At 35.1% G+C, this 18,112-nt stretch overlaps 1 long non-coding RNA gene across 1 annotated transcript in view; it reads left to right on the forward strand.

Annotated features, from left to right (window-relative positions):
- Positions 1-10,543: 10,543 nt before the first annotated feature.
- The window catches only part of LOC128858213 (uncharacterized), a 123,249-nt gene continuing 115,680 nt past the window's right edge, over positions 10,544-18,112 (forward strand). Inside the window, exon 1 of the long non-coding RNA XR_008453990.1 lies at positions 10,544-11,783. This is a non-coding gene — a long non-coding RNA (uncharacterized LOC128858213). The remainder of the gene's footprint in view (positions 11,784-18,112) is intronic.

Genomic DNA, 18,112 nt, shown 5'->3' on the forward strand with positions numbered 1-18,112 from the left:
TAATGCATAGGTCTTATCTTAGCCGTATAGATCCATAGGACTTTGCAAGGAGAAACACCCCACGTTTTCCGAAAGACACCTTTGCACTGCCAGAAGGCTGTCAGAGCTTTGGATGTCTTTGTTTCATCGTGTGACTTCCAAAAAAGTTTACTATCAAGGATTACTCCAAGATATTAGATTTCTTTGGATAGCTGGGTTGTGACTCCTTTTAGCTTAGACAAAACGAGTCCATCAAGCTTCCTCCTTCTGGTAAAGAGTTACCAATACCAGTTTTGGTGGGGTTTGCCGATAGCCCATTCGCACAGCACCAAGTGTCAACCATATCCAGTGTTTTCTGTACTTTTCTACAGATGTTCATAAGGGAAGGACCCGTTATCAAACAGGCAACGTCGTCCGTATATGCTTGTGTGAGGACTCCAGCCCCATTTAGGGTGCTGAGTAGAGGATCGATCACCACGCACCAGAGCAATGGACACCTTGGGGCAGCCTCTATTAACCCCGGACGACACCAGCAGATCCTCCTCCGCCCGCATGTGACGATTCTTTGGGCTAGCATTGAGCGAATCCAATTCACCAGCACCTGGTCTACTCCATGTTAGCACTAACTTGAGTGTAAAATTCTCACTTACGTGTTGGTTGTACTTTTTTCAGTGAGTTCAAAAAGTCATCTTGCCTAAAGCTTCATCCTTAAGTGACGAAAACTTTCCTGTGATGGTTTATTACGAATTCGATATGGATCGTCGAGATAAAAGTGTATTGATATTACTTCGACTTTGGCGTTGAAACACCATATTTAGCTGCTGCGAAACGCTGGTACAACGAGATCCAACATAGCCGTTGATCCTTGCAGGATGCATTTCATTAAGGCTGTCCAAAAATGGTTGTAGTGCCATTTGCAACGCAAGGACACTATCTGACATATTGGGATATAGAGGTATTAGTTTGACTATCATACATTTAACATTGTGTGAATATTTAGTTGTCAGGATTTTTTTTTCTTTTTGGATACCGCATAATTTGACGTACACAACAATTTGTTTGAAAGAAGTTTTCCGAGAATGAAGAAAAACCAACCGGCGAAGATGAATCATGCTTCACCAAAGCAATGCAAGGTCTTACATATCTGCTCACACAACAGAGTTTTTGAGCACTGATCGAATTAATAGGTCATTTACCTTATAGCCCTGATTTGTTACCCAATGATCTCATTTGGTTCCCGCTCATAAAAGATATAATGTGTGATCAACGTTTTTCAACTCCTGAACAAGCTTTTGAAGCCTTTCAACAGTTCGGTTTGGAGGTATCCATTTCTGAGTCGCATAAGTGCCTTGAAACTTCGTTCAAGTGAATGCAGAAGTTAATTGACTTCCAAGCAGAATACTTTGGCATAAATCTATTTTTATTATTATTGTATTGTTTTTCCATTATTGAGCGCAAAATGTAAAATACAGCCACCGCAAATGGGTTTATATAGGTGTTTTTATATATAGGTATTGGAAATGTACATGTGCATTTTAGCATTAATATGATGTTTGTGTTCAATACACTTACTATGTTGCATAAGAAAAGTATATGGCATTTTTTTATATTAAACATTAATTTAATCGTACTTTATTAGGCACTTTAACAACAAAGAAAATCCCTGCTTTTATTTTAGACAAAATCAAACAAAAATGCAAACTTAGAAAAGACTATACGACGATAGACGATAAAACTAAACTAAACAAATCATCAATTGAACTCAAAAAAATTCTGCAAGAACATAATGACAATCAACCGAAGAAGTATCTTAGCAGCCTGGAAACAACTACAGCTACCAACTATTCCCTATGCAAAGCAACTAAGAAACCCACTAAAATAACCATACATAAGCCTCCAATAAAAAAAAATTCCAACACATGGGCAAAAACAAGCAAAGAGAAGGCTGAAACATTAGCTGACAACTTTAAAACAATATTTACATATAGCATGGATAGTAAAAACATTGAGCTGCCAAACACAATTGAAAATGCACAGCACGCAATACAAAATTCGACAAAAGAAAAAATAAAATATTATATAAAGAAACTAAAAGACAAAAAGACACCGGGATATGACCAAATAAACGGGAAAATACTAAAAAAATACCCGATATTATAATAAACTCCACCCGAGACCTCTTCAATGGAATAATTAGGCTACAATACTTTCCAAAAGCATGGAAAGTTGCACAAGCTATAGCGAACCCCAAGACAAACAAGAAACCCACTGTTGCGAGTCCATACAGACAAATTAGCTTGCTGCCCATCCTCCCCAAATTGTTTGAGAAAATACTGCTTGACAGAATTGAGCCGATTCTAAAACAAAATGACGATATCCCCTCACACCAGTTGGGTTTCCGAAAACAACATTCAAGTGTGCAACAGATCCACAGAGTAGTAAACAAAATAACAGACGATTTCAATAGGAAGAAATATTGCATTGCCGTGTATTTGGACATCGCGAAAGCTTTTGACAGAGTATGGCACAAAGGACCTCTATATAAGCTGAAAACATTTTACCACTTAACATACTTAATATCCTTAAAAGCTATATAACTGATAGACTCTTCTTCATAAAATACGACGATAAGTAATCTGACATCTTGACAGCTGGAGTACTCCAAGGAAGCGTTCTGGGCCCCATACTATACTTACTATATACAGCAGATATACCAGCGCCAAATACTCGAGGAGCAATGTTAGCAACATTTGCAGACGACACAATTTTAATGTTAGCTAACAACAATGAAGAAGCAGCAACAAAAACACTGCAAGATACGCTATGAGCTACAACACAATGGCTTGAAAATTGGGTCATTGACGTTAGTAAAGACAAAATACAACATGTAAAATACGCGAAGAGAAAATCTCCAAGACATCCATTCCAAATGAATGTAGAAGACATAAAAATACACACAAGCGCAAAATATTTAGGCACAACGATTGACCCAAAATTCACATGGAAAAAATACATACTGAACAAGAGAAACGAGGAGAAAAACAAACTCTGACAACTCTTATGGCTACTAGGAAAAAAAACCTAAGTTATTTAATAAACAAATGATATATAAATCAATAATTAGACCGACATCGACCTACGGACTAGAAATTTGGGGGACTGCTAATAAATCCAACCTACAAATTATACAGAGAAGTCAATCTAGAGAACGCAATTGGTACATAAGAAATGACGATATTCACCGCGACCTCTGCATAGACACTGTCACTGAAACTGTAAAAAGAAGCGATTATTAGAGCACAAAAACTATGAAATGAGACTGGTACCGGAAATCGAACTTTAACCAAGAAGACTAAAGTGTAAAACACCCACAGATCTTGCTCGTACTGTAATATGAATAAAATTATAGAAAACTATGTTGTTTTAGTAATTACTTCGTGTTATTATTAACAGATTGTAATTTATAATGGAAATAAAAAAAATTAAAATAGTAATAGTTGTAGATTATAAGTAATATAAGTATTAATGAACCAACCATCTAAATTTTTGTCCATTAGAATTTAGTTCATTAACTGGTACCACTCCATTACTGAAAATGTGGTACTGTTTTCTCGTACTTTTTTGATTGCGCTGTGTATTCTTTAAACAGAACGACGGTAGTAGTACTATTACTCGTCTTTGAGAAAATTTCTGTATGTACCAAGTTATCAAAACTAATATACGACGCTAAATACGTTGTTCAGTGAAGTACGATATGTCTGGGTAGTGGTTTAGTTTTTTCAAATTGGTAAGGAATTAATCATTGTCTACTTTTCTACTAACCCAATGGACGCAGTGGCCTTCTGATCTAAGGTAAGTCACTCGCTATATAAAAATTTAAAGAGAAATTACCTAGATATCAAAGGGCCGGGAACATGGTTCCGAAAAGGTGTGAGTATTACAAAATACATCGATTAGGTTGAATTGGACATATCTGGTTTGCATTGAGTCCGAATATGCCTATTTAAAAGACCGAATACCTTTAATACAGTCGTCTGAGAATGTCAGCAAAGATAGTGTACTGAAATTATTTTTTGCTATTAACCTACTTAATCTGCAACAACATCAAACATTGCTTTTTTCGTATTGCTTATACAAGAAAAGCGCTATAAAGGGTCGAAATATCGCAATGAATGAATTTACTGGAGCTTCTTAGTCGGGTAAATCTATTCAAGACCCGGTTTTCATTGCGGAAGATGCTAAAGCTACAGTATCGCACATAACGTCTTTATTTATTTTTATTTATTTTAAATTCGCTTTGGACACTACTTTTGTTTACTTGGTTACCAGTATTTTTGATCAAAAAGTGCTAAGTTGGAACGAGTAGGTAAGTGAGAAGGAATTTTAAAGTAAAACACGCACACTATTAGCCACTCAATATGCTCATGATATTTTTATATATGGCGCAGAACATAGGACAACGATCTCAACTTCATATGAGAGGACATTTGGAGTGCCTGAAAGAAAGGTTTTGGGGGAAAACTTTCGTAGGTAGAAAATCAATATCACAAGAGCGAATAACTGATATTATCCTAAAACACTTTAATAGTTGAAATGTTACTAATTTTACCTAAATTACCGCAATTTTTTTCAGTCATTCGGAAAAATAGCAAACAAATATTAATTTTACTGACAAATTAAGGGTATACCCTTTATATTATAATAACAAGAAAGGAAATTTGAAACTCCATATAAATGAGTTTTTGCATAAATAAGTGAAATGAAAATTACTAAAAGTTGAATGGCGGTCTGTGGGAGTAGTTTTATTCTGCGCAGTTCGTTGAATTCGATAAATGTAGTCTATGGTCTATGAGGTACGATGTTCGGCACATTTGCTTCCTCTGCCTCTTTCCAAATGAACTACGCGTTTGCATGCAAAATTCATTTATCATGAACTCATAATATTTCTGTTTACCCAGTTATGTAAGTTCATCGTGCTACCATGCTCTTAGTCTTTTAATTATGTAAAAAGCTATCATCATACCCACGCTAACAAACTGCATTGAAAAGGTTACGTATACGCAAGGCTGTGCTAACTAGTATTGCCTCACATAGGACATGTTTAACATACACATACATACATAGATAGCTACAAGTAGCTGCAAAATGAAGAGCTCAGCTGATGTACCCTTGAATAAAGCTCAATGCTAACTATTTAATGTCGATAAAATCACTAACAAATAGTCTAATAAATTTCTAAGTAACAAACTGGCATTGCAAACAGCAAGAAGGCCATGGCGAATTGTGATCGTAGATAGTCATGTTTTCATTTTACTTATAGAGTTGTAAATTTGTTGCTACACGCATTGACCTAAAATATTTTTCTTATGCTTGATGATAAACTATTTAGGTAGGTATGTGATACATACACGCAATTCAAAGGAAGATACTCATATGATATAATATACTTATAAGTTGCAGAGTGATAGTTCCTTAAGGTTGCCAATGTTAGCATACAGAATCAGTAATCTTTTATAGTAAAGGGACGTGTGGCGCTTTGGTATAAGACAAATTCATAAATCTTCTTCAATTAATAAAATTCAGATTTTAATCGTGGTAGTGGTTTGCGCATATTTCAGGAATGCAAATTAAAATAAAAGCCACGTTCAGTAAGTAAGTGTATTGGGCCTCTCATGGCAGTAGGGATTATTTTTACGACGTGTTGATAACACAGCCTTGTTGCCTAACTTTGTGCCTTTAAAATGGAAAATTCTTGACAGAATCTTGAGGTTAAAACTAGTAATGGGAAGTGTCGATCGCTTTTGAGAGTCGAGTTGTTGTTGTTGTTGTTGAGGTGGTTGAACATTTCTGAGCTGAAAATGCTCCTAATTAGTGACCAGCACCGTTTTACTACCACTATCTCGTGAGAAGATGATGTTGTTATTTTTTTTTTTTTGTTTCCAAGTCAGATCCATTTAGTGAGGTCCAAGTATAGCAGCAAATCCTTTATCTCTATGTCTGAGATTTCTTTAATTTGCTGTAAGAAAGGCTTACCGAAGGATCGGAGTCGAGTACTTCGCTATCGCTTCATTTGGGAATGGTCTTATTTCTGATGGTATGAGGTACTTTGTTTTCAATCTGCTTGGACTCCAAGGACTTCTATTTGGGAAGAAAAATAAAAAAGCAATCAGTTGTACATTACTGACTGTACAATTGGATATCAGAGTGAATATAATCATCTTGCTTTAAAACTCCTGTAGTACAGACTTCTGTTGAATACTGTAAGCTAGCAACGGAGAAAACACAATTCTTATTCTCGGAGCTGCTACTGAGTGCTAAGTATTTATACTGATTATATTACTCAATTTATTGTATTGTGATGAATACTTTTTTGAATTTTTAGTACTCAGTATCAATATCTAATAATCCTTTAATATTTTTAAAAATCGGGTGCGGTCGATTCTTCAATTTAATGTCTAGTGATGAATACTTTTTAGTGACGGATATGAATATTTTAAAAAATCTGGTACTGCCAATTCTTATGAGAATCGAGTATTTATTTCTTTAAGTGTCGAATCTGATCAACTCCGCTTAAACTTTTTATTGTAATGGAGTCATGAGTCGTACAAGTGGAGTCGTGAGATTAAAAATGGCCGTGCTTCCATGCACAGTAACAAGATTAACGAACGTCACGAAACATCCTTTGGTTGCATTTGAATTGGCCGTTTTGAACCATCTTCTGCTTTCCCTTTCCTTGAAAGCTTTAACTTACCTGCTTTCCTGAAAGTAAGACATGTTTAAAAAGAGTTTTCAATAGGCAACAAAGTAGAGCAGAGGGTGAAGGAGCTTGCAAAACAGTTTTTCGAGGCAAGCATAAACAAATTGATTCTTCTCCTCCCTCTTTTACTTCAAATTGGATGACGACTATCTTGAAAGACAGCCTGCGGATGTATGTACATATATGTAACCGTCTAATTCGAAACACATTTTTTGGATAGCTATGAAATATCAACACACTTTTCCGAATTTTTCTGGTAGTTTGTTGTGTATATCACACTCCTGAGTCTAAAGTACTTTTGCTAGATATTTTCCAAAGAAATATTTGTTTTTGCCGAGCGTAGGTGTTGCTCTTTTACATTTTCCGCCTTATTTCCGCTTTTTACAGTCGTATCTTAAAGAATGAAGAACATCTACGTTCCTGTATCAAGGAGACATACATATTTTTCTGTTTCAAAGTTCACTAATATCGATAGTCACCAAAAATTGGTTCCACTCTAATGCTTGTAAATTAGAACCTGCCAAAACTCGTTAAACTTTTGCTAATGAAGTATTTTGATTATTCCAGCAAAAGTATTATACAAGTTTTTTTTATTGCCAGATGTAGAGGTCGCCTTTTCCGTCATATCTTCCTCATTTATTGTCGAATCTTATAGCATTATACTTACATGTTATTGACCTCAAGTATCCCGTTGTAGTACGTACCTACCAGACTCCTCAACTTCTACGATATGAATTAAGAAAATTTAAGTAAAATAAAATAAAGAATATTTTTTGTAATGTTCATGTAAATTGATAAAATATCTGTTCAATTCAAGTTGGTGGTATTCTGACCCATGCGTTGTTCGTTGATTCGTTGTTCGTCATGCCCTCCTAGGTTCGACATGAAACCGAAAAAAAAACATGTTTTTGTCTTACAAAAATATTTTAAACTCAGGTGTGTACGGCGACTTTTGGTTTCGGTACTGTTCATGGTGGTGTAAGACACCTTACTGAAAGGTTTGGTTTTTAAGCACATAATGGCTAAAAATTCATCAATAGCATACTACCTGATCCTTCACCTCTTAAGAGGGCCTCCGTGGCATTTATTTTTTTAACGTTTGGTTAGGTAATGCCAGCTGAGCTGCTCTTTAAGAAATATCCGGCGACAGAGGCCTGCCGTGCCAAGGCTTCTCGCTTCCTATCCCTTTTTGCCTTAAACATTCCAAAAGTCTGTTAGGTAATCCAGTTAGGAATGTCCGCGAAACTGTGCCCAGTTTGTCCAGGTATTGGAAGAATTGTTGTACAGAAGCCTGAAGAGCATTCAACAAAGTGTATTTCAATTCCATAGAAAGTTTTTTGTATTTTTCAATTTGCAGTTCATGCCATGGACTTCGGAGAGAGAAATTTCTTCAGAGAAATTGCTGTTATGACCAAATTAGCATCTTGTGTGATATCTAGGCTAAACTCAAAGCTTTTTTTCATGTGAAGTTAGTTCTTTATTGGTCCTTGACTACATGAAGAAGAGAAACGCCATAGCTGCACATCATACAAACAAGCACTTCTGGATCCCAAGTTATAAAGGAAACGAGGAAGTAGATAGTTTGGCTAAATAAGTCTCAGAAAACAGGTCGTCGGGAATTTAGCCCTCTTTGCAGTGAATTCTCACACCATTCAGAAAATCTCAGAAAGTAAGAGAACTAAATTGGTGCTTAACAACATTACAGTGCCAGGCGAAGTGGCTGCAGAGAGGGAACAGTAAGAAATTGTTTCAAATACTTCTTGAAAAGTAATTTCACTGATCCCTGATTGACTTATTTAAGAACAATTTAAGATTAAATTATAATTAACAGTCTACCAAAGACTGAGAGGTCTCGACAGATGATCAGATGACTGTTGCCGATTCGATGATTTGGTGCCCGGGACTTCTTCTATGCTTGGTATATATTAGAAGGATTTTTTCTTACTAAACCTGAAGCTAACTGAATTTAGGTATCTTTTTTCTAATAATACTTTTTTAATAAGTTTTTCTATCGGGTGTTTTTTCAAGAGCTTGATACCTTAAAATAATAACCCATAAATATCGTTGGACTGCATTTGTTTATTATAATCTACTTAATAATTGCATGACAATTATTTTTTTAATATTATACCCGGCATATGCTCCCACGACTACGAGTTCTATGGCTCATTCGATCCAGTTTGACTACTATTTCCAAAAAATCCGGTGGTACAGCGTCAATGGTGGCTTGAATATTGGCTTCCAGTGCTTCAAGAGCTGCTAGTTTGTAAGCATAAGCCAATGACTTAACATAGCCCCATAAAAAGTTGTCGAGAGGCGTTAAATGACGGGAGGAAGGAAGCAAATGAACAAGACCATTTCTTGAAAGAAAGTTGCCACTAAATTGGTATTCCAATAAATCGATTGTCAAGCGCGCATGTAGGACAGATTGCGCCGTTTTGCTAGAACCAAGTACCATTGATGTTTGGCTGATTAATTTTTGGAAACAAATATTTAGTCAGTATGACTCGATTGCGCTCGCTATTGACCTAAACTCCTAGCTTCTTCCTCATTTCGTAACAAATAAGGAGCGAGGAGGACGCCAGTGATCTATGAACTTCAAGAACAGATTTTTACGTTTTTTTTTTTCAAAGTAAATTTCCAACATTTGGAAGCGCTGTTCTGACGTTAAAAGATTTGCCAAGTTTGCCTCTGAAATTTTATTAAGTTACTCTAACAAAAGTACTCTTTTTGAGTATTTTTAACTAACTAATTTTATATTGGCGCATGCTCCGGTTTTTAGTATTTTGTCTGCGTAGTCTAAAGATTATCCTGCATCGAAATTTGTGTGCTACCTGCTCTATGATTTCGTGAGTTAGTGACTTATTAAACTCAATTTGAATGCCTTAAAAAGGTACTTTTAAAAATAAAAAATTTAGTTAAGCGAGTAAAGTGTACACAATATGTTTAAAAACCCAGGCATTGGAAGCAAGATTTAAAATATTAACCGTTTTGTTAAATTCACTTCAGTCCTCGCATAGATTTTTTTTTAAATTATGCATACTGGCGTGAAAGTAATTTGCTTCAGTAATTTTATATTCGCATATTCCGATTTTAGTGCGTGTTTTCAGAAATTTTATGCACAATAATTTTTAATTTCACATTAAAAATATTTATATTCGAGGTCATTACCATTGTATTAAATCTCGCGACCAAATTAAAGCAGATTAAATGAGCGAGTCTAGAAAATTAAGTGAAATCAAGTTAAACGAACTCAAATGCAATTAAAAGTAGCACAGGAGTATGCACATGGACGTATGTGTGCATAAAGATGTGAACGTAAGTATGAATGCATGCATGTATGTATGTGTCTGCGCAAAACTTTAAGTGCTTTCACACTCTGTGTGCCTTCCATCTTGTGTTCCTAAGCACATATGTGTATGCGCCTGAAAGTATGTATGACCCTATGTACTCACATGTGTGTGTAAATATACTATGTAGTATGTGTGTATGCACATGTAAGCATATGCTTTTGCTCATCATCACCGGATGTACTGAATTGGCATGCGAGTTGATGACATTTCATATCAAATCAACAACAATACACACACTCGCACTCGCACGGGCATATGAAATTTCATTAGTCATTTTGTCAGCTGGCCAGACAATCAGGCATTTTGTCACCACACTAAACAAACCTGTAAGTGAGGGGCAAAAAGATAGATGTCAATGGCCGCATTGATGCTTTCTTGCTAAATAATGTCAAAATAAAAAATAAAAATAAAAAAGCTTATGAAATGAAATTTCTCGCATGCGATAAAAAGGCAGCCGAAAATACAAATTAATGGATTATGAGTTTATGCTGATGAGCGTATTTAAGCAAACCGCATTACACTAAGCTATCTTGCTACTATACAAACAAACAAATGTCAATATTGTTTACACTACAGCGGGCGATTGCCTTTGTTCAAGCGCGCTGTTGTGTATGCGTGCGGTGCTGGTTGTACCTCAGGGCAAGCATATGCTGAGCAGAGGCCATTTAATTTGCACACCCGCACGCAAGCAGGGAAAGAAAATACGTATTTTATCCGCGCAAACGGATAAAAACGGCAAAAATAAAAACAAAAACCCAAATAGTGGGAATACATGTTGCCTGCCACATAGTGTGAATGAAAAGGAGAAGAATGTATTTGCCTATTGAACGACCACTGTTCTTGCGCTGTTCCCCACCAGGCCATTTAGGGGTGCGTACAAATATTGAGAACACTAATCCAACAGTCGAAGTCTGTTCCCAGCATAGCATGCGTGTGATAAGAGACTATTACCATCACAGTTTGCTACTACATACATTCATACTCGTCGCTCGGTCTTCGGTGTACGGCGTTCGGCACTTAGCATTTTCCACTTTGACCTATACATCGCACAGCAGCAGTGTTCACTGCTTTGGCGTTTGCAAACTTCAGCTGCGAACGATAAAATCGACGGTATGTGATTGTTTTGATTCAGTTGAAGCGGGTTTCTAGTGATGTACGGTTGTTAGCAGCAACAAGTATTGCATTTTGCGGCAACGAGGCAAATTTGCCAAATTCAAAATGTGCTATGTGGTGAATGTATAACATAACTGTAAAGAAGGATTAAATTTTGAAAAAAAAATTAAATAAAAATATAATGAAACAAACGCATGAAATATTGCGTGAAAATGTTTGAAGGGATTATGTGTGCGTGAGGAAAAACAGTGAAAATGTCCATGGCTATGAATTTGAATAGTTTTAAAAAATAAATAATTGAGAAAAGCGCTGTAATACTCGTACAACTGAAATTCTGTGCTTTTATATGGGAGTAAATTGCACATTTCTTAAACAAAAATAAGCAAAAAAAATTGTAAAAAAAACCTTTACTGCATTGGTGTACTTAGATTGAAGAAAAAAACAAAAAATGTTTTACAAATCTGCTTAACAGAAAATTACTGCATAAATTGATCGAAATATTTAACTTGTGAGTGCAAATACCCGCTCAATCTTAATATAAAAAAGTGCTGACTTTTGGATTACGCTAACACTTTCCAAGGGTAAGATAACTCATTTATAAAAATTAAAAAAAAAAAATTATTTAAAAAAATCTAATGAAATTTCCTTCACTCGAACCAACCTTTCTTTTCTTAAGTCGCACATGAAAGTATTAAAAATTAAGATCCCAGAAGTAAACTCTTGTAAACGGCTTTGCTCTAGTTGCTTCAAATCTAATGTTAGTAAAAAACAAAAAAAAAACGGATAAATTTGCGGCATGAAATCAGGGCGCCTAACAACCAACTTTTCTTTCCTTAAGCTACAAGCGAAAGCATCAAAAATTAAAACCAAGGAAGAAAAATAAACGGCTTTGCTCTGGTTTCTTCAAATCTAATTAATTAGTAAATTTGCGGCATCAAATCAGGGAGCCTACCAAGCAACTTTTTTTTCCTTAAGCTACACGGGATTGTTGATGCTTTCCAAAAAAACCAAAGAAGAAAAATAAACGGCTTTTTTCTAGTTTTTTCAAGTCTAATTAATTAGTAAAAAACAAAAAAAAAATCACTGAACAATTTTTTTTACTACTCACTATTTGCGGCATAAAATCAGTTAGCCTATATAAGCAACGAAATTTCAGCTGCTTTCTTGAGGATGTTTAAAGATTCCACTTTTGAAAAAAAAACGATGAAACTTATTATGGAAATGGGCGATCTTTAAAAAATATATATCCCAAAATTCGTGATTTTTGCGGTGGAAATAATCATCCGAGTGTGTCGACAGTTCAAAGGTTGATTAATTTGAAGAAACTGGTTCTGCTGAGCATAGAAAAAGGAGTGGCAAACCAAAAACTGGATGTTCTGTTGAAAATATTGCTGCGGTCACGCAAAGTCTTGCTGAACAACCTTCAACATCGATATCTCGTCGTTCTTAACAATTAAGCATTCACGAACCGTCGTTTAACGGATTCTACATACATATTTACATTTGCATTTTTATTCTTAGAAAATTTAATTACCACAAGAATTGAAGCTAACAGATCATTAGCAACGCAGAAATTTCGTGAATTCGTTGTTTGAATACGTGGCTGGTTTTCCTTGCAAAATCATCTTTGGTCATGAAGTTCGCACTGGATCGATTTGTGATAATTGCCGCAACTGGGGAGATGAAAAGCCTCGAGCCATGCCCAGAAAATCATTACATCCCCCTGAAAATGTACCGTTTGGTGTGGTGCTGGTGGAATAACTGGCCCATTTTTATTCGATGATGAATATCAAAGATCTGTTACTCTCAGTGATCAGCGCTATAAAACACTGAGTGAAGGTTTTTAGTGGCCTGAGCTTAAAGGAACAGACATAGACGATCTTTATGTGCAACACGATGAAGCCAAACAAGTCACTCAAAGGTCTATGGGAATAGAACAATAATGATTTCAGAGCTTTTACAATTTAATTTATAAAAAAAAGTTTTTGAAAATACTAAAATTAATATACCAGGAGCTTAATATTAATCATAACAAGGCAGTGCTCATTAACTCCACATTCATTTAATCTGAAAAGAAAAAAATTCTAACGAAAAGTTTTAAATTAGATTTACATTCAAACAGTTTTTTAGGTAGGCGGCATAAATATCGTAATTTCGCTGTGGTGCCTTATTTAATTTCCTCATGTTTATATGTAATTATATACACCCAGCGACAAAATGAGGATGATTACACCGCGTTACACACATTCTGTCCTATGAACCAAATATATATTACTTATTCAGAAAGGGGATAAAAAATAAAAATACACGTGTATTGGCGATTTTCATGTACACGTCACAATTTTTTTTTTTGTATTTTATAACTTTAAACGAGCAATTCTTGTATGCGTATCTGTATAGCCACACGATCTCAGGATTAGCTTAACGGATTTGAATGAAATTGGGCACACAGATAGTGTATCACATTTCTCGACTTTTCACTTAGGTGTTGCCACTGACAATGTTTCACAGGGTTGCCACCTGTTCGAAATTAAAAAAAAAATTGCATGAGATATGCCGATGTGGGTATCAAAAGAAAGGTATTTCACTCCGCATTACAATAAAGATATAAAACCCCGAATTTGTTTATTAATTTTATTATATTAAAATTAAAAATTGTTGCATTAAAAATTTTAATGCTTTTAAAGAAACTTAGGCCTTTTATTTTTGCGTTTGTAAGCATTTGTTGTTTTAAAATCAGCCGCCACTATATTTCACTGCTTAAAGCGTGATGCAAAGAGTTCGGCTGTTCACTTTGACAAATTTCCTTCTCGTACAAGGTCATTGAAGTCGGCTGCGTTACTAAATGCGGCACTGCAGCCCCAAGTTCACTTGGTATAAATTCCGCTATTTCTGGTTCCCCGCATCTCGCATTCGATGCAAGAAATGTTGATAGCATTGTTGGTGTTACTGTTGGTTCTCCATCCCTTAATTCGGGAACATCATCAAAATCTCCATTGAAGCCGCTATACGTTCTTCTGGTGAGTACAGAACCGCTGGAATAACCGATTCTACATTAGCGTAGCGAATTTTGTTGCGGCGAAAGTATTGGGACCCTTTAGTTTGAGTAAAAGTTACGCAAAAGTAGCACAGTTCACTGCAGTACGTGGTAGCCAATTGTTGGTACAGAGTACTTTATTGTTGACCTTCCATCAGTAAACTTGCATAAATTTCTATAGCAATAGTCGCACACGACTTCCGGAGTATACCACAAGTAAGGAACATAAGCAGTCTTGAACATTTTCTGAAACGAATTAACCACTGTTTTCGTAATATTTTTAAAATTTTTGCTTGGTGCGAATAAGCCACAAACGTAACAAAAGTTATTTCGAGTCGGGCACTGCATTTTTCGTAAGATGAAATATACAGAAAGACGTTTTCGCGCAACAGAACTTAAAACAATTGTCAAAGTATATGTCTCCTAGTAGCGCAACTGTCAGACGAGCGGAACTTCCGGAACTGTAACAAACACACAAACGGCACAGAGTCTGTTGTATGAAACAATAAACTAAAGGTTAATAAGTTGTTTAAAAATTTGGAGTCCCTTCGAGTTACACCGAAAATTTAGAAAAAACTTTTTTTTTAGAAAAAAAAATTCAAGAAAATCTGAGAATTGATAACATTTTTTTTTTTAATTTTACATAATAAAAACATTTCCACGATCTGCCTGCAGAAATTCAGCTCGATTGGATCACGGAAATTGATCCAAAGTTTTTCACACAGGCGGACTACGAGCTCTATATTTTATACATAAAAAAAAATTGTGACGTGTACATGAAAATCGCCGATATACGTGTATTTTTATTTTTTCTCCCCTTTCCGAAAAAGTATATTTCGTTCATAGGACAGAAAAAAAGTTCATTTTTGTAACGCAGTGTTATTATTATTATTATTAGTAAAATTATGAGGCGATTTAGTACTGCAACCTGAAATATCCATTCTGCCCCTTCATGGACTCACAGAATTTTTCCGAGTTCAACTTCTTCAATAAATTTGTCTTCTTTTATTGAGTTTTGTTTTCTTCTCTGCTAAAATATGTTTATCTAAATGTTTATCCCGCTTATGCTTTAATGCTGGGCACGACAAAAGGATGTCATATCAACATTTTGACCAGTATTGACTATTTATTCATTTATTTATTGAATGATTAAAAAAAATAAATTCCATAAACGCTTATTGTCTAACAAAAACCACATAGAACAAATTTTCAACCAGAAAAAAAAAGATTGGGAAAGTTCCACAAATTTTCCATTCCAATTCCTCCAATTCCATGGATTGCAACTAGAGTGTCTAGAAAGATTTTCGGAAATTTCTATTTACGAATGTTCATTATTTTTCGTTTTCTTTTCATAAATGCATAGCTTCTTCCCTAACACAAACCACATAAATCAAATTTTCAACCTAAAAGCCAAATATTACAAAAATTCCAAAAATTGTGTATTCCAATTCCATGAATTTTAATTCGACTCTCCGAAACGATGTTTGCTATGCACTTTTATAGTTAATTGAATTTTGGTTTAATAAATGGAAGTTTCAGGTGGCTCACAACTCGCATTGCACTTTTTCCACATAACAAATATTAGAAATTTTGCGTCAACAAGAAAAATTCTCAAAAATCAATACAATTTTTATTATACCAAAAGGGATTGTGCTATAAATCTGCATTCCCAAAATTTTTCTAAAAATTTAGTGATTTTTTTTTAAATTTCCGCAAAGCTTGAATATAGGATTTATGCAGTGCTTGTAAGAGAGTAAACTATGATTTCATAAAATGTTTAAAAATGATGAATGAAAGAAATAAATAAAATATCAAAATTTGTGTGTGTAGTGCACTTCAGCTAATTATTTTCCAGTGCAAGGCCTAAAGCCTCTTCAAGTGCTAACGCGGGGTATTTTAAACAAGAGTAAGCTTTTCCAATGCGATGTAGTTGTAGCTGTTTCCTTCAATACATATCTTAAATTTCTATTTTTTGAAGATTATACTGCATACACGCCGCGTGAGCTAACAGCATGGCGTTCTTTTATTATTGCAAGTTTTCCCCTGTGAGGATCACTGGCTTCGCCATAATCAACGTTAAGCCGGTTTACGTACGAGTTTTGGGTTTATTTCCAAATTATGAAAATTCATTCTCCCTCGCCAACTAATTTTGTTGAAATTTGGAAACATTTTGTTAAACATTTGTTACATTTGACCTACTTTAGCAGAGAAAACTACAATTTTGAATTTTACCTTTTTAGTGCCATTTGGTCGCCATCAATCCCCATCATCACATTTACAGTTCAAAAGCTATTCGATTGTAAATAACAGTACCCACTTTATTTTTGTCAACTAAGCCTGATACAAAATATATATATATATATGTATAGTGTATATGTATTGTACATATATATGACTTATTGTACAAAAAAACTGATTGAATTTCTTAGGCAGTAGTGGAATTTATTAGAATAGCCACACGGAAATTTATTATGCTCAGAAAAACAATAATTTGCACCAAATCACATATCAAGACGTTAAAGAAATTTAAAATCGAAACATTCTTGTTGCCCTTTCCTCTTAAATATTGTAATGACAAAAAAATTGGAAAGCATGGGATTTGTAATAGAGCAAAACGAAAAGAAAATATCACACGCATTTCAAAGAACTCCTCGGTTTTGCACTTGAGGAGTACGCAAAAGGTGCATGTGCCGATCGGATCGAACTTTGTTTAAAAAGTTCACAGTTTATCATTCATCATCAAATGTCATACACAATTTTGAGTGCAGCACTTTAACCACTTTTCTGGTTAGCTTTATTACATTTGGAAAAGAGGGTGCATACTTTTGTGAAGCAATGTTTTATTTGGTAAACAATTTGCAAATTCGATGTGAAGATCACAGTTTTTGACGCTGTCGATGCAATTTTTAATGAAAACTCTTTAGAAGATCTTTTGCTGCCGATGCAAGAAAGCTTCTCCTTCTAGAGAGACTTAATCGATGAAAATTAGAGGTGGCCTGACATAAAGCGAAAGTGATTAATATTGCTTTAAAGTACACTAATTATCACTAATTGTAGCCGATAGAAAAAATCGTAGCCACATTTATACTTTTAAAGGTTCTAAAAATGTAGCAAAGTTATCAAAAAAACAGTTGAATAAAGTGGATTAGTCGTCAGTACAACTGTGCCGCAGGCTTGTACAATGGCTAATGGCAAATGCTAACACAATACAATGAATGCAAGTTATTAGCTACTCTAAGCACGCTTCTTACTTTCTAAAAAAAAAAAATTAATTTAATTTAATTTAATTAATAAACACCTTAAAATGTACTGCAAATTGATTTTTATAGCATGTAATGACCGTGAGGCCGCCGTAGCCGAATGTGTTGGTGCGTGACTACCATTCGGAATTCACAGAGAGAACGTAGGTTCGATTCTCTGTGAAACACCAAATTAAAGAAAAAGTTTTTTCTAATAGCGGTCGCTCCTCGGCAGCCAATGGCAAACCTCCGAGTGTATTTTTGCCATGAAAAAGCTCCTCATAAAAATATCTGTCGTTCGGAGTCGGCTTGAAACCGTAGGTCTCTCCATTTGTGGAACAACATCAAGACGCACGCCACAAATAGGAGGAGGAGCTCCGCCAAACACCAAAAAAGAGAGTACGCGCCAATTATATATATATCATTTAATGACCGTGAGGCAGATCCGGCGAATCAGGATTTAAGGCAGAAGAGCAGTAGATAGTAGTCGATCTGGATCAGTCACGTGAGCCAACGAGAATTATTTCAATTGATTAACTCATTTCTATTATGAATTTAGAAGCATTATAAAATTTAAAATACTGCTTAGATTTAAAAGTTTCAGAGTGTATTTTTGGACTAAGTGTACAAATAT

This window comes from Anastrepha ludens, chromosome 3 (assembly GCF_028408465.1).
Source record: "Anastrepha ludens isolate Willacy chromosome 3, idAnaLude1.1, whole genome shotgun sequence".
Lineage (NCBI taxonomy): Eukaryota > Metazoa > Arthropoda > Insecta > Diptera > Tephritidae > Anastrepha > Anastrepha ludens.